This window comes from Pinus tabuliformis, chromosome 9 (genome assembly GCF_031772625.1).
Source record: "Pinus tabuliformis cultivar Carrire ecotype Pingquan chromosome 9, CPIR1, whole genome shotgun sequence".
Taxonomy (NCBI): Eukaryota; Viridiplantae; Streptophyta; class Pinopsida; order Pinales; family Pinaceae; genus Pinus; species Pinus tabuliformis.
Window position 1 is genome coordinate 1,561,497,929 of NC_142307.1, and position 22,793 is coordinate 1,561,520,721.

General features: G+C 38.8%; 1 pseudogene; it reads left to right on the forward strand.

The window, feature by feature from the left end:
* Positions 1 to 10: 10 nt before the first annotated feature.
* LOC149154579 (galactinol synthase 1-like) lies at positions 11 to 21,724 on the forward strand (annotated as a pseudogene).
* The last annotated feature ends 1,069 nt before the right edge of the window (positions 21,725 to 22,793 follow it).

Consider the following 22,793-nt stretch of genomic DNA (forward strand, 5'->3'; position numbering starts at 1 on the left):
CTTCACCAACATGACCAAGGGGCACAAAGATGTAAATGTGGAGCTTGGTGACAAGGCCAAGTATGCGGTAGAGGGCACTGTGTGTATCGAGTTCTAGATGGGCTCAAGTGGCATCATGGAGGTGAATGAGGTGTTATCTATATCGGGGTTGGAAAATAATCTCCTTTTAGTTTTGACCATGGAATACAAGAGGACTAGAAGTCAACAAAATGGGAGGGGAAGGGGCTATTGGGATGAAAGGGGCCAATTTTGAAAATAAATGAGTGATTTATAAAAGGGAGACAGATCTCTATATATTGCAAGGGAAGAGAGTGAAGGCTCTCATACATGAGAGTAACAACAAGAGTGAGATTTGGCAAAGGAGGATGGGGCACCTACACTACAAAGCTCTTTTGATGGTGTAGAGGATGGGTATTGTTTTACCAGAGATCCAACTGTAGCAATGGAGTGTGGAAGGGTTATGTGCTTGGAAAGAAAGTGAAGATTATGTATCCTCATAGTGAGACTAGGTCAAAGGGCGTGTTAGACTTGGTGCATTATGATATTTGTGGTCCTACGTTTGTCACATCGATCATAAGATCCTTATATTTTATGAAGTTCATAAATGATTGTTCTAGGAATACTTATATCTACTTCTTGAAGACCAAAAATAAGGCCTTCGATCGGTTTTAGGATTTCAAGGCTCTTGTGGAGAACCAGGTAGGGAGGAATATTAACGTGTTGAGATCAGATAATGGGGGCGAGTATACCTCCAATGATTTCCTAGATTTTTGTAGGGAAGTAGGAATCAAGAAGGAGCTCGTAGTACCTTACAACCCTCAATAGAATGGGCTTGTTGAGAGGAAAAATAGGCCCATCATTGAGGGAGTGAGGGAAATAACTTATTATTAGGAGATTAATATGTTTTTGTGGGAATAGGCCTACAATACAAATGTGTATGTGTAGAACAAGGGTCCTCACAGGGTGTTGGAGGTCGTAACTCCTAAGGAGATGTTCACTGGAGTGAAATTGGTTGTGAGTAATTTGTGCATATTTGGTAGTCCAATTTACGTCCATGTGCGTATAGAGAAGAGGACTAAACTAGAGCCATTATCTGAGAGGGGCGTGTTTGTTGGCGAAAGTGAGGTCTCAAAGGCATACTGAGTCTATATTTTAGAACATAGAAAGGTGATCTTGATTGGGGATGTCATATTTGATGAGGACAAGGAACTTAGGAGATCTCATGAGAGGGAGTCAATAGTGGTTGGAGAGTGAGAGTGAGAAGCTCCTAAGGCTGAGCAAGGACCAACAACACCATTAAGAAGATTCAAACAATGAGTTGGATATTCTTTCGAGCTCTACCAAGAGGAGGCTGAGATGGGACAAGTAAATGTTGAAAGATGCTGAGGAGCATGTGGAGGATCCTAGTAGCACTTTCAGGTAGAGAAAACCACTGACTAGATATTCCAGTTATTTGGCACTATCGAGCAACATTAACGAGTTCGAGCCTTCCACTTTTGAGGAGGCTATAGGCAAGAAAGTCTAGAGAGATGTCATGATAGAAGAGTATAGCTCCATCATGAGTAATGATGTTTGGATATAGTGCCAAAACTGGAGGGTAAGTTTATGGTTACTTCTCGATGGATCTACAAGATCAAACATACAACTAATGGCAGTATCAAGAAGTATAAGGTGAGGTTTATGGCGATAGGGTTCTCCAGAAAGAGGGAGTGGACTTCGAGGAGACATTCACACTTGTTTCCAGATATGCATCTATTTGAGTAGTTATGTCCATTACTTCAAAGATGGGGTGGAGGATACAAAAGATGAATATGAATATTGCTTTCTTCAATAGAGTGATTGAGGAGGAGGTGTATATTGAGCAGCCTCAGGGTTTTGAGGTATATGGGAGATATTCCCATGTATGTAGGTTGAAGAAGGCCCTTTATGGGTTGAAAAAAGCTACGTGTGCATGGCATCGTACGATCGATGGATATATCCTTGGTTTGGGCTTCACCAAGAGTGAGGTAGACCCCAACTTGTACTTTTTACTTGTTGAGGGTTAACCACTCATCTTGGTATTATATGTGGATAATCTATTCTTGATAGGATGAGAGAAGATCATAGAGACATGTAAGGATGATCTTGCTTCAGAATTCGATATAAGGACATCAACTTGATGCATTATTTTTTGGGATTGGAGGTTTGGTAGAATCCAAGAGAGATTTTCATTGGGTAGGGAAATTATGAAGTTGAGATATTGAAGAGATTCAAGATGGAAGATTGTAGGACTATGTCTACGCCTATGATCACTAATTTGAAGAAGTAGATCACTTTTGAAGGTGAATTAGTGGGTCCAACATTGTATAAGAAAATGATAGGTTCTTTGATGTATATAGTCAACACTAGGCTGTATATATGTATTTTTATGGACACACTCAACTAGTTCATGGTGGAGTCGAGATAGGTTCATTGGGTGGAATCAAGGCATGTGTTGAGATACCTATGTGGGACAATAGACTATGGGCTAAAGTATGTTAGAACTAGATGAGTGGAGCTACAAGGTTACATAGATTTTGATTGGGCAGGGAGTGTGGTGGACATAAAGTCCACATCTAGATGTTGTTTTGGATTGGGATTAGCCATGATCTCATGGTTAAATAGGAAGCAATAGTCAATGGAACTTAGTTAAATAGAGGCAAAATACATGAAAACAAGTACGGCGAGTTGTGAGGCAGTTTCGCTTCAAAAGATGCTTGCAGGATTATTTGATTTGTAGATGGGGCCAATAATGATACAATGTGATAATCAAAGTTGCATTAAGATCTCTACGAATCTTGTGTTTCATGAACATTCTAAGCATACTGAGATCAGATATCACTTCATTAGAGACAAGGTCTAGAGGGGTGTTGTGAGATTGCAGTACATTTCTATAGAGGAGCAGGTGGTAGTCTGGTAGACGTTCTTATGAAGCCTCTAGTGAAGCGAAAGTTTGTGAAGTACCAAGATAAGTCGGGGGTAGTGGAGAATCTATTCCTTTCTAGGATGGAGTATTGATGTATATACACTAGCCAGAATCTTGCAGATATGCTAACAAAAGTTGTAACCAGGGAGAAACTGAGAATATGCTCAGTTTCAGTTGGTCTTCAAGGATGACGATGAAGATGAGAAACAACCAGGTCCAAAGAGGAGTCATTGTCCAGCAAATGGAGCAGTGGTGGAGTTGCTACAATCAGTCTCCAAGTAGGAGATTGTTGGGTGTGGAGCCTGATTATCTTCTATATTCAAAGGTATCGCCACATAGGACCCCAGTTCGAAATGGGGGCGGCAATGCCGCCCGTAAAATATTCGCTGCAGGGGGTGGTCCAGGGGGGGGGCGCTGCAACCTTTGGGAGCCCCCCCTGGCGGGGGGTTTTGGGGGCAACGCCCCCGAAGCTAAAAACATCTGTAAAATTGCCTTGTAAAAGTATAGTAATTTCTAGTCAATTTGGGCCGTTCATTAGGCAGATGATCTGACGGCAGAACTTATGTTTAGTTTAGGGTTTTTTGCCCTAGAAGGCAACCCCTCTCTTTGTATGAGGGTATTGTATTTGAGGCTGTGTGATAGATGTGTATTCTGTCAGTGAGAAACAGAGAGGTGAGACTGTGAGAGAAAACAGAGGATATTATAGCGGATTTGCTGTAGGATGTGTCTCTTCATTTTGCTGGATAATAGAAAGGAAGGACTGGCTGTTCGGGGTGGATGTAGCCCAAACTGGGTGAACCACGTATATCTGTGTCTCTCTTGTTTTGCTCGTTTTCTGTGTTTATATTTCTGCAATATTTTATGTGTTCCATTGCTCCGTATTATATAACTTTCTAACAATTATGAAGTTGAGATATTGAAGAGATTCAAGATGGAAGATTGTAGGACTATGTCTACGCCTATGATCACTAATTTGAAGAAGTAGATCACTTTTGAAGGTGAATTAGTGGGTCCAACATTGTATAAGAAAATGATAGGTTCTTTGATGTATATAGTCAACACTAGGCTGTATATATGTATTTTTATGGACACACTCAACTAGTTCATGGTGGAGTCGAGATAGGTTCATTGGGTGGAATCAAGGCATGTGTTGAGATACCTATGTGGGACAATAGACTATGGGCTAAAGTATGTTAGAACTAGATGAGTGGAGCTACAAGGTTACATAGATTTTGATTGGGCAGGGAGTGTGGTGGACATAAAGTCCACATCTAGATGTTGTTTTGGATTGGGATTAGCCATGATCTCATGGTTAAATAGGAAGCAATAGTCAATGGAACTTAGTTCAATAGAGGCAAAATACATGAAAACAAGTATGGCGAGTTGTGAGGCAGTTTCGCTTCAAAAGATGCTTGCAGGATTATTTGATTTGTAGATGGGGCCAATAATGATACAATGTGATAATCAAAGTTGCATTAAGCTCTCTACGAATCTTGTGTTTCATGAACATTCTAAGCATACTGAGATCAGATATCACTTCATTAGAGACAAGGTCTAGAGGGGTGTTGTGAGATTGCAGTACATTTCTATAGAGGAGCAGGTGGTAGTCTGGTAGACGTTCTTATGAAGCCTCTAGTGAAGCGAAAGTTTGTGAAGTATCGAGATAAGTCGGGGGTAGTGGAGAATCTATTCCTTTCTAGGATGGAGTATTGATGTGATTGATAGCATCGAAAGGTATTTTGCATCATCTTGGTGTCTTAACATGTAGAATACATTATTTGTCTCTTCTAGTGATTTATATCTTGTTTTCTAAGTTTAATTTAAAACAAATGTAATAATTTAAGTAAATTAATCATTATGGACTATTGAGGTATTTTCTAAGGATAAATAATTTAATTATTTAAGTGACTTAGAAATAATCTTAATCGTTGATCTCTAAGATGGTTCTAGAAGGGAGATTAGGGTAAAGGATTTGGACTCAATGAATATTATAATGGGATCCTAGCGAGGAGGTGAAGACACAAGAAGAAGATCACAAGTTGTGTGAGTGACTCATCACGAAGAGAGAGAACTTTTCTCTGCAATGCGAGTGGCTCAGTGGACCAATGTGCAGAGATGGAGAAGTGCGAGTGGGTTCATGTGAATCCAATGAGGTCGAGTAGGAGGGGATTGCACGAACGAGTTGTCAGAGGGAGATTATATTTGTTTGGAGAAGGTCGAGTTGCTAAGGAGTTGGGGTTTTCCTAGTGCACATGAGTGGCAGGGCACAAATTGAGTTGCTAAAGGACATAGATCAAGTTGTTGAAGGTCGAGTTCTTCAGGTCGATTTCATTTGAAGATAGATTTCCTTGAGGCCAATTTACCTGGGTTGCATTCATTCTGAGGGAGCTAAGTTGCCGGTTCTAGATTGTATTTTTCGTTGTATATCTGTGGGTTAAAAAACCCAGATTTTTTAGATAATGAAATGACAGAGAATTGTTGTAGGTTAATTGATTTTGCAATTTGTGATTGATCTCTCTGGTTTATCTCTGCTGCAAATTTTTAATTCTAGAAATTAAAATACCAATGATTTTATTTTTCAAATCAATATATATGTAGGAAAATAAATAAAGTACTAGAAATAAATTAATTTACCGTGAAAAATAGTTCTAGTTGATATTAAAAATTTGACATTTTCATGATCTCTTTTCATTTTACCCTTATTAATTGGTAAAGCACTCATTACCTTTATTTGGATAATCATCAATAAGGCCACGGTGGCCTTATTTTGGCTTCCTAATATGAATAACTTAACACAAAACCTACAATATATATATATATATATATATATATATATATATATATATATATATATATATATATATATATATATATATATATATATATATATAGTCTAATGCAACCCATCCACTTGGAAGGTGTTTCATCTTCATTTAAGAAACAAAGGCAATGTATGACAATAAAACAAAATGATATACACAATTATTATTTTTTGCCGAAGGCGTCCCTATTTCGACCCTTGGTAGATGAACCCAAGGTTGAATTTTATTTTCTTAATATCTCGATGACTGTGATTAAGTCTCACGGGAATATCCTTCATTTGAACACCGTATCTGAAAATCAACAGTGGTCAACCATGTTTATTTTAGGGTTTATAATATTTATCTTATGGTTTATATACCTTGGGTTTATTATTCCCTTGGGTTTATTATTCTAAGGTTTCATATTTCGAGGGTATAATAGCATTCATATGGTTTATAATATTATTTTTTGCTAGCCATAGTGTAACGTCGCATTGTGACAAAAATTGTGTCAATATGGAAATCAATCGTGGTCAACCATAGTCAACCATGTTTATTTTAGGGTTTGTAATATTTATCTTAGTGTTTATATACCTTGGGTTTATACTATTTATCTTCGGGTTTATATACCTTGGGTTTATAATATTAATCCCTTGGGTTTATAATATCAATACTTTGGATTTATCAATCTAAGGGTTCATATTCCTATGGTTTAATATTATTCATAAGGCTTATAATATTAATCATAGGGTTTAATATAAATACCATGGGTTTATAATCATAGGGTTTAATATAAATCCCTTTGGTTTATAATATTTATCCATTGGGTTTAATATTATTCCAATTAATGATTAAAAATTAATTAATTAATTATTATTAATTTATAATGCTATTAAATTTAATTAGCAATAATAATTAAAAATAATAATATTAATTAATAATAGTAGTAATACTAATTTGTACTAATAATCATAATTATATGCCTTCGACATTTATCAACCACATTTACTAATGTGATTGTGTTAGTACTATAAGCCGTAGTCTAACTAGACTGTTTTTTTGCCCTCAGTAGGGATTTTTGTAAATTCAGGTTAAAGTTATTAAATTTCAAGATTTTGGGTGCCCCAGAGGTTTTTGATGGTGTTGAATCCATTTCCACTTTCAAAAACATGATTTAAACATTGTTTCAGCAAGATTTGTTGAATTTTTTTGCCCAGATTTCGGCTAAAAGTGGCCGTTCGAGCAATTCCTCCGCCTCGATAGACTTGTCCATACTATAATGTTGCACTAATGCCCATATAGAAAAGACATAATGAATAAAATTATTTTAAAATGAAATAGTATGAATAATTATAATTTTACTGTTGCAAATGTATTAATATCTATGATATCATTGAAATTTGTACCAATGAAAATTCAAAATTAATTGAAATAATTAAAAAAAATCTACCGATAACATAAAATAACATAAAATAGATTGTATATAATTTTTTTTGATAATAAATTAAACTTATAAATTAAAGTGTATATATAATTTTTTGAGTAAAAAATTAAACTTTAGTTGGAGGTATTATATAGTATTATGTATAAAATTAATTTTAAATATTATATAAAAGTTTATGATAATAAGAGATATGGTTTTTTTTTTTGCAAATATTATCTAAGAATGATTTAATTGCAAAATTTTATTATGGGTTATTTTTGTGGACATTTTGCAAAATAAAATACTTGCCCATTTGTTTAAAAATTCACCTATTTTTTGACATATATATGATTAAATTAATGACATTCACCATAAATTTACTATTTTAAATTGTAAATATGTATGTTTTCTCAATCTAGAATAGTTTCCTATAGTACTATACATAGATTTAATATTTAAATCCCCCTGATGGGGGTGGACAAATGTTAAACGGATGACCCTTGGGGTTATACCCCTCCACCACATGACATACATGCTCATCTTTAAGAGAGGATCCATGATTAAGTACACTTACTGGGAGGAGAATCTAGAAGGTACTTCGGTTATGTTAAGAGGGAAGGTGGAATTCATTTCACAATTGGAAGTTCGAGCGATGAATTTTGGGAGGAGGGAGCATTGCAGAGAGTGCAACGGGGACCATTCCATGGGTGCTCACTTGGGTGTTGGATCTATAGGTGTAGCACAGTGGAAGCATCACCCACAGTAGATTGGAATTATTTTGGCTATCAAACAAGTATATGGGACCTTAGAAAGATCCAGAGCAATGATTTGGTTCTTGGCTTAACGTTTGGTTGGAATCTTCGACAGCCTCGCCTAATTTTGAATTGTTGGTTCACGTTGGTCTTCTCTTCAGGCATTGAGAAGGTAACCCTGGCTCATTGTTTCTTCTAGTCTAGGTGGTCTGTCTTTTATCCCCTAAGAAACCTCTTGGAGCTATGCGAAGGGGACTCCTTTGAATTCTGGAGTTTTTGCCTGCAACTCTTAAAATATCATCATTATGTATTTGTTCTTAGTTTCAGTCTTGAGTTTCACAAGTCTGGCTCTTGTTGGTGTCCTAGCTTTAGTATGCCTTCAGTGGCCACCCACGTCTATTGCACAACCAAGAGGTCATTTGTTTCTCCTTCAAGTGCTTTCAGTCGTTGGAATTTTTGTTCTTCCGGGGTCGCTGTTTCGTGGGTTTCCTCTCAGACCACTTTGGTGGTATAATTTTGCATTTGTGGGTGTTTGGGCTTCAGTGACGTATCATTTCTGGGAAGTAGTTTGGTTTCAGGGAAATCCCTCTCAGCTTGTTTTAGAACATAATCTGGTGTGGTTTCTGTCATACTCAAGACTAGCAGGTCTTATTGTACTTCTGGTGCTTGTTCTCACTTCTATTCTGCAAGGAGTTTAAGGGGTGCTCAAAGACCCCGACGGTCAGTTCCTCATCTTTGAAAGCAATGCCACGCCAAAGAGGGAGGCCTCGTCGTGGGGGTGGCCATCACTTCAATGCAGGTCGTCCAACTCATAGCCACAACTCTTCTTCTAAAATTCTGCAATCTTGGAACGTGAGGGCAAAGTGGCTCACACTTCGGACCACTCTCTTGGCCATATAGTTGCTCTAGCCTCCTTGGATTCCATAGGAGAGAAACTAAGAGGTATCCAGGTCAATATGGACATCATTTGTGATCACAGGTATGAAGACCACAATGAATTGGTTGCATATATGAATGATATACAATTTAGCCAGAACGAGATATTGGAACAGTTGGATAGCCTCCAATGGAGCCATCGCAGAATGAATGACCACCTCCGCAATCTGGAAGCTCGGGTGGAACATATTGATTTCCATATGCATGAACGTACTGGTTATTTTTCAGCCCCCCCCCCCCCATATTTCCTCCCCATCTCCTTCGTTGATATGTTGTTGTTAGTTTTTGTGATCTTTTTGTCACCCTTAAGTAATGTATGGCTTCTAAGCCTACTGGAAATAATGCATGTAAATTCTTATCCGTGGCATCCTCCGACTCCCATTTCCAACAAGTCTGGTCAGAATGTGGAAAAGGGGGTCAATGAGACATCATTTGTAATCTTTGTTTTATGGAAATCTAATGAAAGAAATTTGACTAACAAAAAAAAAGGTATAATATTTAAATCCTTAAAAATACCTTGATATTATCTATGATAAAATGTTTTTTGTCTTTAAAAAAACCTAAAACTAATAATTATATAAAAACTTATCTTTTTAAAAAATAGGAAAATAGATACTCCGGTGGGGGTGGAGGAACATGGTCACATTAAGGTGGAGACTAGTCCGTCTCATTCACCCACTTGAACGACATGTGGCATCAGGAATGCATGCAACATGGAGTGCTTAGAAGCTTCAAGATGAGCAGCCATAGATTTATAAGCAGGTTGGTCAATGTGGTAATTCTGTTTGTGAGCTTGGTTATAGGCATACGAGAAGGTGGTCAAAGTTGTGAAGTGTTTGCGTAGGTCATCAACCTATGCATGCTCCTTTGTTTCTGGTTCTTTGTAATAGAGTTTCCTAAATGAAAGTGGTGAAGCCCTGGTGGTGTTGGTGGTGGTCAAGTGCATCAATTTTGGGACCTTGGTGAAGCTAAATGTGGGAGCTTGCTCCAGTCCATTTGTTGAGTCCAGTGTGGAGGAGACCCTTCTTCATTTAGGCAGCTAGTGGAGGATTTCAAAATTTGGGCTCTACTACGGATTCATTGGTAAGTTTTCTAGTTTTTTCTTTTCACATCCACACTTTAGTACCCTCATTGAGTTGAAGGGTTAAGCTTTATAGTTGTGTATGTAACCTATTAAGTCCATTTCAGAGAGAATGATGACTTGACAACATGGATTTTAGGTCCTTTGTAGCTGTAATTGGAGGTTGAGAGTAGGTGTTTCGGAAGTGGTATTGGTTTGGGTATTTCCTTGTCCCATTTCTTATGTTGTGAGCGGGAATCCCTAGCCAGCATGGGGTACCTACAAATTTTCACTTTGGCCCAAGAGTTTTGGGTCTCTGGGTTTCCCTCAAAACTTCTAAAACTATATCCCAACTTTTTCGAGTGTCGAGCCTTCTAGGTTAGGTTTGCAATTGTGGAGAAGAGGACGTTGGTCATAATCGATGGAGGCATTTTAAAAGGAAGAGTTGGTAGTGCTAGCGAGAGGCTTCTCTTCCCTAACAAGGTTTGGGTTGGTAATTGTTAAAATCCCTTTGTTGGGTTCTAGGACCTAGTGGGGTGATAGGTTCTACACCTAATGTTGAGTGTTTAAGGGTGTTTGCAGTGGGTTGGAATTGGGGTGAACATGAATAGGTAGCATGGCCATGCAGGGAGAGGGGTTGACCCCAGATGGCAGAGGGTAGAGCACCGAGGTGAAGTAGAGGATTTGGGGAGAGAAGGCGGGGTGAAAGTGGAGCTGGTGGAGGAGGTGGCCCCTTCTCCTAGACATATAAACTTTCCTCCTCCCTTCGACATTTTAGATTCATAGCTTCGGCACATCACTCATTTCTTGGAGTAGCTAGGTCAAACTTGCCATCATGACCATAATGAGCTCATAAGTTTCATGAATTCTCTATGGCACAATCAATGGACACATGTAAGACCAGTTAGCTTCATTTTGATGGGGCCATAGTGTTATAGACATATTTGGGCACTGCAACCCCAATCACATATGTCGATAAACCAAGGGCTCTCAAACCCCTAAAAGTGTTGTTTCATACCCTAAAGGATCAAGGTCAACTGATTACATCATTTCCCAGAAGTTCTCCCTGAAAAATTGCTCAGAACTGGTCAAAACTAGACCATACAGACTGCTCCATGCTGAGGGTGCGATGCATCTCACCTGCTACACACAAAGGGTGCGATGCATACTGAAAAGCCCTTCTATAGGGTACGATGAGCGAGAGTAGACAAATGGCAGAGGCAGTTTGCTAGGTGGAAACCCAGAGAATCTTCTAGAAACTGCTCATATGACACTTGCCTCTCTGAATTCACCCAGGGATGAGTAAGAGATCATGAAATCTCCAAGTGGAACCAAGAACTACCAGTGAAATGACACTAATCAAAATCCCAGAAGCTGACTCACTCCCCTGCAAACATCTATATATGGATCACTCATCCTAGAGATCCAAAGGCTGGAATTTTGTAATTTGTAAGGAAGTGCTGTTGGTTTCTCTTTGAGACATTGTATTGTTGGGTGATCTTGCTTTTTATGAGGTGAAGAGGGCTTTCATGCTGGGAGGATGATGCTGGATCAGACAGCTGGGTTGTAATCCTCTCTTCTACTACTTTTATGAATAAAGCTATTTGAGTTTTCCTCCATATGCTTGTATATTTCTGAATCTTGTATTTGTGTATGCATTTGTATGGTTAATGTACATCTGATTCTACATTGTTTATGGTTATAGATCTCTATGCTTTGATGGTATTTTGCTGCTTTGACTCTACAAGTGTTCTTTGAAGCGGGACAAGTGAGAAAGGAGTGGCGAAGCTCTATTAAAGGAGAGATGAAACAAGCAAGGAGCCAAGTGAAAGACAGAGGTTGGTACTCTCTGCTTCTCTCTCATCTATCTCTCATAAAGGAAAACACAAGTTACTTTGAATTGTTTGTTTCTAAGATAGCTACCCGTCTTAGTGGGACTAACAGCTCTGAATGGACACTAGTTTTCCCGGAAACAAAATGGCGACTCCACTGGGGAGCGAATAGTTTGTTTGTTTGTTACTATTGTTTGCTTTATAAACTACAGACGGAGCCTGAAGTTAAGCCAGCTAGCCTTCGAACTGCTTTTTCTATGCAACTGCAAAGTAGATCAACGTTGCTTTAGTCAATCTCTGGGTTAGTTTATGAACTGAACATCTGAATTGCAAACATCCTAAGTGCCCTAGTGGTAGCTCAACAACCTCATTAGATCAGCCCTATACTGTGTGTTTACTGTCTATCATAAGCTCGGCCTAAATCCCTGAACTTAGTTGCAAACTGTGAGTGAAAACCAAGCTCAGTCTCGTCCCTGGACCATCACACTGTCTCTCATTAGCAGTCTGGATGCATTGCACCTCCCGTGTGCTACAGGTGAGATGCATCCTTGTTTTCCTTAAGGACAGGTGCGATGATTGAATGAGACTGTTTCTGCCTCCAGATTTTGGTTTTTTCTTCATTGTTTTCAGCTCTATTCAGTAGTTTTGCTATCTATGATCAGTATATCACTATTGAAACCTTCTTCCTTCACATTATTCAACCTCCATTGATAAGGGATTGTGAATGTTTTTTATGTATTTTTCATCATTTATAGTCCTCCTTTGCAAACAATAGCTTAATCGAACTGCTGTCTTTTGATTCGAAAGTGTCGCAGCTGTCGTTCTCAATCAAGAAAAGAGTGTCATAAAGTTTTCCTCTTTTAGATAGTCGATTACACTTTTTCCACTGTATTTGATTTGAATTATCAATTCTTTGAAGTGTCAAAAACAGTTTTCCATTCGAAAGAGAAAGTGTCGTCTTAGTCTTCCTTTCGTTTTTTGAAAAGAAATTGTTAAAGTGTCGCTTTGAAGAAAAGTAGTTCAGATTTGTACTTAGTTTTCTTTTTGTCATTCTCACATTAAGGGAACTGAAAAACAAATACATGCATGTGCATTTGCATTTAGACTACATGCAGAAATTGATTTAGGAAAAGTGCATTTAGTGTGTGCTCTCTGCTCTATGTTGAAAGAATCATATTTTTATTTCCTTAGTAGGTAGGATTTTCATTGCTAAAAGAAAATAAACTACTGTTTATCATTTTAGATTGCATATTTAGGAGTTGTACATCTACATCACGTTGTGAACCTTGAAAGGCAAACTTCTTAAGAAAGATCAACTATAAAATAAACCTCAATGAACATAAAAATGCTTTGGAAGCTAACGCACAACATCTAGAAGTCTAGGCTAGAGACATATTCCAACGTCGTAAAGCCTGGTAACTATCATTTTCATCGTAGGTTGGGTGATTCCTCCTCTTTGATACGACAAGTTCCAGTACGGACTTGTGCTCCCACGTAACGTCGAGTATATATTGGGAGACCACAATAGGCTGATATCCTTTATCCTTAGGAAGTCGTGTCTACCGCCCTATCGATTGCAATGCACTGAACACAGCATTCGGGAAGATTGACTGCCGTACGTAAAGTCCTCGGTAATTTCTCTATAATTTACCACCGAGGTGTATATTGCAGTTTTGCGATTGGTTTGGTAATCCCTCTGTCTAGATTTCCAGAGTAGTCACTTTCATTCCTTTTCAGACTCCTTAAAAGAAAAGGTCCATCTGAGCACTTTTCACTTTAGGCTCATTAAAAATCGAAGGCAACTAGAGTCATCTTTAGCTTTTTCTCGAATCTTACAATTTGGAAAAGCAAGTTGTGTCAAAACGTCATAATATTTATTTTAATTCGGAATAACATCACTGTTCCCTCGTTGGTGTTAGGTTGAGAAAATGGAGTCTACCAATCAAGGATTTCCCCTTGGGGGGAATCCTAGTCCTTTCTCCTCTTGGGGAGATGTTGGTGCTCCACACATGGCTACATTGTCCCTTCCAGGACTCATAATTGGCCTGCCAGTATGGCTATTCTCGACCTCTATCGTTCAAAAAACCGTAATTCCTTAGCAATCAAATCAACAATCAGATGATACTGAAGTTGCTCCCCCACCTTCCACTTCATTTGTCTCTCCATCTCCTTCTTCTTCTTCGCTTGGTGAAACTAGTAACACTAAAAACCAAGTAACTGAGAAGAAGAAGAAAGGGAAGGAGAAGAAGAAGAAGAAGCCAATGGCAAAAGGGGAAAACCATGCATTGTCTAGTGAAAATCCACACACTACACCATCCAAACCCAAATATCCGTGTGTCATTTGCAAAGGAGACCACTATCATCGAGATTGTCCCTGCATCTCGTGGATCTTGAGGAACTAGTCTCCCCGTTTGCACAATCCGGTGTCTTCAACTTCCGTCGATCATGTTGAAATTACACCATCAACTAGTGAAAATGAAGTCAGTAGGAAAAAATGAGATCTAAGTTTCCTTGTAGTTTGTGTGAAGGCGATCATGCCCTCCACCGTTGCCCTTGCCTGGACGAAGCTAAAAGAGTCGTGGATAATCGTCCTGCTTCACCGCAGTGACTTCCTCCTGGATACAAGAAACTCTTGCCAAGTCCATCGCTAGTTGAAAATCCGACTGACACACCTCTGTTGTCGGTCGAAACGCCTATCATTGAAGATAAACCTTCTGAGTCCACATCGGACCAAAGTCAACAGGTCAAGACGGCAGTCAACCCAGTTTTGTCTTCAAAAGGTCCACCTTTAGATGATACAGTCTCCAAAGAGAATGAGAACGACACCGTTCAAATTCTTTTTGTTAACACAGAATCCGATGAACATGGGGGAAATCTACCCATTCCTCTACCACAGGAGGGAATTTCCTCAGTTCAAGAGATTCATCCGGCCATTTATTCGGTCCCTCCTCCAAGCAATCTAGTCGTTTCCTTTGATTGGAATCTACTAGCGAGACCCCGCCTACCATCTAATGTACCATTCCGAATCATAGTACAAGCTTACAGAATGATCATGGCTGGTACTATCATAGATGAAGGGGCTTCTATGAGTATCCTTTCCTCAACTACTTGGAAAGCGCTTGGTTTTCCATTGCTTCTGCCTGAGATTCGAAATCTGTCAGGCTTCAATAAAGGAACCAGTCGACCGTTAGGGATCCTTCCAAATTTGCCTATAACTTTGAGAAGGAAAATCGTTCATCTAAACGTGATGGTAGTCCAAGGGCCTCTATATTACAATCTACTCCTTGGGCGTGACTACATTTACAGCATGGGAGCTATTGTTTCCTCACTCTTTCGGGTGATGTGTTTCCCGTATGAAGGCAGAATGGTCCAGCTCGTTGACCAGCTTTCATTCCCCGGTTCAAACACGGCTACTAGTCAAATGCCATCCCTAAATGGTATTTTTGCACAAGGAATGTCTCATCAACCTCCAGTCCGTCCACCTGATGACTGCGAGTGATTCGATAAATGTGACTAAACCTAGGGGGCATCTGCCCTGGTCTGCTTCGGCAAGAAAACCCCAGCTATAAGGTAGGTTTCCTCATAGGATATATGACTAGTCTGACACACCCGTCCGTTTAGGAAAATGGGATCAGTCTGGAATAAGATTTCCTCGTCGAAGGTTATGTGATTGGAAGCTCCCACCATTCACCTTTGTCTATTTTGATGGACAAAGCCAAGGAAGTGTTTTGGCTGCTACGTGGATGAAACAACCTTGCTTTAATGCAAGAACTTCCATATGGTAACCTGGAAACTCTACTTCTCTTTATACCTGGGGGCATGCAAACCTTTTGTACGTAAGTGAAAAGCGACTAGTGTAACTCTAACCCCATATTTTTTTACTAAATTCAGCTGCTTAAGTTAGGTGATTGGTCTAATCCACCATTCACCTTTGCCGGGACCAACGGTGATGGAAAAGTAAAGGAAATGTTTCCCGACGGGAAACTATCCTACCTAACCTCAATAGTTCTTTAACCCTTATGACAGTAGTTGGTCATTCCTAGCTTGCATACAAAAGGCTCGGAGCAAAGTTTCGCGTGGGGCAATCTCCCTAAAAAATGAACCTACTAATGAGAGACATCCTTATTAAACAACTGGCACGAGCAGGTTTGCGCAAAGTTCAAGCTCGTTAAAAAATAAACCTAGCAATGAGCATATGTTCCCCCAGAGTTCAAGCTCATTAAAAAATGAACCCACTTTCGGTAAATAACCTTTGTGATTGCATTGCTATCAGCTTTTGAGCCTTGGTTGTGTTCTTACCATCACCTCCACTTTTTAGCCAATCATACGCCTCCACTTGATTGTTTACCCTTTTGAGGAACAGCTGCGACGAGTGATTCTGTTAGCCACCTTCTTTACACTGCCATGATTGAAAAGTTCCAAACCTTACCTGGAACCAACTGCTACCCGAAAACATCACTCGTTCCTAAAAAACGAGTCTCCTTTAAGCTCTTTTTAGACTCGTAAAATATGAAAAGATTGCCGAGCAATTGGCCTCTCCAGCTCATTAAAGTGATTGGAAGTGCCATCCCTCCTCTATATTTTAATCTTTTTGGACCTGAGGGATCATTACACAAAAAGATCGAGCGCTTGTCTTTTTCGGCTCGCTAAAGTGATCGGAAAAGTCATCCCTTTCGTATTATTTTATACTTTTTCAGACTTAAGGGATTATACTACGAAAAAGGACTACTGGAGTTTCCTTTCCGTCTCTTTTCAGACTCTCTAAAACTGAAAAGGACCGAGTTATCTTTGTCATTAAACTCGTTAAAACAATAGCGAAAAACTTGTCTGTACGGACAAGAGCAAGTTTCACTGTCGCTAGGCTCGCTAAAACATAGCGACAGGTTTGCCCGAAGGGAAAATTATAGAACAAGCATATGTTATCCTCCTCAAGCTTGACAAAAATAAAGAGGTACTGGTTAGCAATGACTGGGGAAAAAGGGAAGAAAACTTGAAGAACTTCATTGGTAGCAGGTCGCTCTTGAACATGACACTTTCACTCCATCACCATGATTGAGTCGGGTTGGGTTATTCTGTTCACTGGTCATATCACCATTGGTCCTCCATACCATCCATTTTGGGGTTAACGCTACCAATCCATTCCAGTGTCATCAATATGTTCAAGAGAATTCGCTCAGAAAATTCACCAATCCAGCTAACACCTCATCTACTGCAATACCTTCGCACTCCATTTTTCATGACCGCCACCCTGAACCTTGTATCATCAGATCGTTTTCACCTCCACAAAATCATTTTCTCCGTTCCGTGTCGTAGATGTGGGATTCATTAAGGCCCTCCTACGACGGATCACTTCTTGTCGACATCAGCACGTTATCCAAGAAGTCGACTTAGGAACAACCCTTTCAGTACTTTGAAGCTTGCATGCCTCAATGGCAAGTTTCTCACTTCTGGCAACGGGTTTACATCAGTGGCCTTCGACCAAAATATTTTGCGTGGTGTTCAACATCAACTCATGTATTCACACCACGTGAATTGTACTGTAGTACCTTGAGGGTCATTATCATTATCGGTGTTCCTCTTGCGCCTGTTAACAACTTACATCATTCGCTGGTAATTAGGCAATGTCTTTCCATGTTCGACACCAGAACATCTTTTCATATGGATCGACTTGTACATCGAGTGAAGATTGAATGAGTTTGAAGACCCCGAATCTAGTTTCATCCATCCGGGCTGCGATATATTAAGGAAAATAAAACATCAAATGTACTCCATAGCTGCACAGATAATCACATAAGCTAAGGGATGATGGCTCTACCAGAATCATCAGTCTGCCACACAGACGGTTGTCTGTCCTATGTACATGAAAATGAATTTATAAAGATGAGCATGGGAATGCCCGCCTCAACTAGATCATGAAAATATTATGAAGATAATGTATTGTATTGTATCTTATTACAGGTCACCTTCCAGTTCAAAAAACCTCGGATCCTCATGATAAAGAATTTCACCCGACATCAGAAGATTTACGACCTCATGATTTAGGGGGCAACTGTTATAAACAGATTTGGGCACTGCAACCCCAATCATATATGTCGATAAACCAAGGGCTCTCAAACCCCTAAAAGTGTTGTTTCGTACCCTAAAGGATCAAGGTCAACTGATTACATCATTTCCCAGAAGTTCTCCCTGAAAAACTGCTCAGAACTGGTTAAAACTAGACCATACATACTGCTCCATGCTAAGGGTACGATGCATCTCACCTGCTACACACAAAGGGTGTGATGCATACTGAAAATCCCTTCTGTAGGGTGCGATGAGCGAGAGTAGACAAATGGCAGAGGCAGTTTGCTAGGTGGAAACCCAGAGAATCTTCTAGAAACTGCTCATATGACACTTGCCTCTCTGAATTTGCCCAGGGATGAGTAAGAGATCATGAAATCTCCAAGTGGAACCAAGAACTATCAGTGAAATGACACTAATCAAAATCCCAAAAGCTAACTCACTCCCCTACAAACATCTATATATGGATCACTCATCCTAGAGATCCAGAGGTTGGAATCTTGTAATTTGTAAGGAAGTGTTGTTGGTTTCTCTTTGAGACATTGTATTGTTAGGTGATCTTGCTTTTTATGAGGTGAAGAGGGCTTTCATGCTGGGAGGATGATGCTGGATTAGACAGCTGGGTTGTAATCCTCTCTTCTACTACTTCTATGAATAAAGCTATTTGAGTTTTCCTCCATATACTTATATATTTCTGAATCTTGTATTTGTGTATGCATTTGTATGGTTAATGTACATCTGATTCTACATTGTTTATGGTTATAGATTTCTATGCTTTGATGGTATTTCACTGCTTTGACTCTACAGGTGTTCTTTGAAGCGAGACAAGTGAGAAAGGAGTGGCGAAGCTCTATCAAAGGAGAGAGGAAACAAGCAAGGAGCCAAGCAAAATACTGAGGTTGGTACTCTCTGCTTCTCTCTCATCTATCTCTCATAAAGGAAAACACAAGTTACTTTGAATTGTTTGTTTCTAAGATAGCTACCCGTCTTAGTGGGACTAGCAGCTCTGAATGGACACTAGTTTTCCCGGAAACACATAGGAGAATGTCAGAGAAATTAGAGCACCTAGAAGAGAGAGTGGCTCACATTGAATATCATCTGCATGATGAACTTTGACCTCTAGAGTTGCTAGGTAATGAAATGGATAATCCAGAACCAACTCATCCTCTTGTTCCTTAATGTCAGTTAGTTGTTTCTTGATCTTAGGGGTATTTTGGGCCTTTTGGTCTCTACGTTTATGGATTCTTTGTAACTTTTGGAAATTTGCAATTAGTTTTTGTGCTTCTCTTCTAGACAACAAATCTAGTAAGATTGAGGCCAGAAGATAGTGACATATAAATACTGATTTTGTAATCTTTGCATGACCGAATAGGAAATTTTTGACCGACAAAAAAAAAAGAAAATAGATTAATGTCTAAAATAATAAAAACAGAAATTTACCACTCTTTAAACCACCAATAAATTATTTAAATAATATTATTTTTTAATAACAATAATATACCAATCCATATTATTATACCAACTTCATCAATATATATTTATAATAGCTTTATTAATTTATATTGAATTACACTACATTTATCACTTTAAAAATGTGTGTATACTCCCTCATTTGCCCCCAATAATGTCCCATGTTATACATTAACATAAAATATTCCATTTTTTGCCTCATATATCGTACCATGTTACACAATAGCATAAAAGACTTGTCATCTTAGTAACTGAGCAAAAGTTACCCTAATGCTCACTACTTCACCATCCATGACCCACTAGTGTCCACAAGTCAAACACCCAAATTGGTACTCAACGTACTCACAGGCTAACCAGATCATGAACAAGAAGTTGGTGCTGTTAATTACACTTTGAAATGCAAAAGCCATGTCCATATCCACTTAAATATTCACACCCAACTTATGCTCTTTCATTGCCCATAGGGAACTGCTTTGGAATACTCCCTTCGCTAAGTAGATTTGAGATTCAATAGCAGTTTCGTAAGTCGACCAGCGGTTGCTTCACACCAATTTCCTGGAACGTCTGTGTGGAGGATGAATACTTGTCAACTTGTACCTAGATTTCCCTTCATTCCGACCATTTCACTAACGCCTTCTCAACCGAAAATTCACTCGCTCGATGAACTCAAGGCCATAATTCGACCGACTGTTGCTTCGGGTCAACTTGTGTCTGGATCTCTGTCTCTGTTTGTGTCTCGGATCAATACCTCTCCACTTGAAACCAATTTTCCCCTCATTTCAACCATTCAACTGGCCCTTGTTTTGGGCTTTGAAGTTTGAGAGAGCCCAATGAATTGATAATAGACCATAGAGTAATTGACACATTCATACCATGCTGTCAGTTTTCTATTTTCTATTGCATCTTGGATATTATTGTTTTCGACCTACTTTATCCATAACGTTGACCCTTTTCTCTATAAAATTATGCCCTTAGTGAAGTGAAAAAGCACACACTACACACACATTCATGTTCTGAAAATTGATTCTATACCAAGAGATTATTGAATTCTAGTAGACATACTATCTATTGTCCTCTTCTCACCATGAATCCAAAAATTTCTGTTGTAGATCAGCTCTTCACTACAAAGGCTGCGACGACCAAGAAGAAATGCAGATCGTACGTGACTTTCTTGGTGGGATGTGGCGACTATGTGAAAGGTGTCGTTGGTCTTGCAAAGGGCCTCCGCAAGGTGAAAAGCACATACCCTCTCATCATTGTTGTGTTGTTGGATGTTCTAGAGGATCATCGCCTGCAATTGTGAAGACAACATTGTATTCTTCGCCAGATTAAACCCATCCATCCCCTAGAGAATCAAGTGCAATATTCAATGCCTTACTATGTGCTCAACTACTCCAAACTCCGTATTTGGGAGGTATTTTCATTTCTTGCAAATCTCCATACAAGCATAGATTTTAACAAGAGTATGTTTCCTAAATACCTAAATATAGTTAGTTATTAACAATTTTATTTTGTTTTGAGTGATGAGTAGTTTGAGGAGTACAACAAGATGGTATATTTGGATGTAGACATCTAAGTATTTAACAACATTGACCATCTCTTTGACATGCCCAATGGATATTTATATGCGGTTATGGATTGCTTCTGCGAGAAGACATGGAGTCACACTCCGGAGTACAAGATCAGATATTTCCAGCAGTGTCCAGACAAGGTGTCATGGCCCATGGAATTAGGGCAATGACCCTCTCCATACTTCAACACTGGAATGTTTTTTTTTGAGCCTAGTCAGCTAATCTTCGACTACCTTTTCGAAACCCTGATGGCTACTGTGCCAACGCCCTTTGCAGTATAGGTCTGCATCTGTTCTCGATTTCAGTCTGGATCATGCACATTTTTGTTTGGTTTACCAGATCTATTTTTTGACTAAATTATGGTATTTATGTTTTGTAGGATTTCTTGAACATGTTTTTTGAAAAGATATACAAACCCATCCCTCTAGTGTACAATATGGTTCTAGCCATGATGTGGTGGCATCCCCAGAATGTGGACTTGGACACGGTCAAAGTTGTTCACTACTGTGCTGCTGTAAGCTTTGTTTTCACTCCAAATTTGTGTTCGATAGAAACAATATGATTTATATATGAAAGACCAGATAGGTTTTCTGAGCTTACAAGGTTATATTATGCATGTGCAGGGATCGAAGCCATGGAGGTATAGTGGGAAGGAGGAAAATATGGAGAGGGAAGATATAAAGATGTTGGCGCAGAAATGGTGGGACATATTCAATGACCCCTCTTTGGATCAGTTGGGATCATGCGACATAATTCCAAATCCAATTTCAGAGGCAGACATAAAATCAAATGATCTACAACGAGTGGTTTCTAATTCATTCCTTGCTACAATGCCAAAAAACCCCAACATAATGCCTGCACCGCCTACAGCTTAAGAGATTTCATATTTCCAAAATTCGCCTATAGCATAAGATAATTGTATATATTAGAAACCAGTGGCAGAAGTGGGAACAATTTGTATATTGTATGGAAGATTGACGATTTTGTCATTGCACGGATGGTTATTGATGGTAAATTAATTCAATTAATTAATCTTTGTAAATAGACAAATTGCCATTTGTATGATTTGATGATGCATTAGGGGAGTTTAGAGGTCTAAAATGGGCCTCCTAAGAAAAATGCACAACCAAAATAAATTTTATAATAAATAATAGGGTTCAAGATGATGATGTAACCATGGGGGATGATTCACCATTTTTTGAGTAAAAAAGTAAAAAGATACAAATAATAAAAATAATAAAGCTAATTTTTCAACTCATATTTTCAACTTATCTCCCTAAGGTTTTACTCAAATTTTGAGCGGGAGTACTCATTGGATGCAAAATTTAATTCCTCATTCAAAGAGTACCCATGTTGCATACTTTTGATGGACTCTACTACACGAAAAATGAGAAATACATGAAAAAATGTGATTGCAATCACGTTTTTCATGTATTTCTCAGTTTTCATGTAGCAGGGTCCATTGAAAGTATGTAACATGGGTACTCCTTGGATGAGGAATCAAATTCTGCATCCAATGAGTGTTTACGCTCAAAATTTGAGTAAACCCATAGGGAGATAAGTTGAAAATACGAGTTGAAAAAATAGTTTTTTCTTTTTTCCCTCTAAAATTTGATGATGTCATCTAATCTTATTTTATTATTTCCACTATTATTTTATAATTTCCTTAGGAGGCCCATTTTAGACCTCAAAAATCCCCTAAGCCTTGAGGTCCATAATCCATTGTTATTTTCTCATTTTCTCTATTCAAGAAAAATAATTTAAATTTTAATGTAATCGTACATCAACGAAACCTACTGCTCCAAAATAAAAGGAAAAAATCAAAATTATTAAATTGCGATAATAATAAATTAATAAGTGATAATATTAGGGGAGGGACGCCATTACCTATGTGCCCTCCCTTCCACCTCAGCTACCGGCACGTGGCTCCCATAGGTGCTCGTA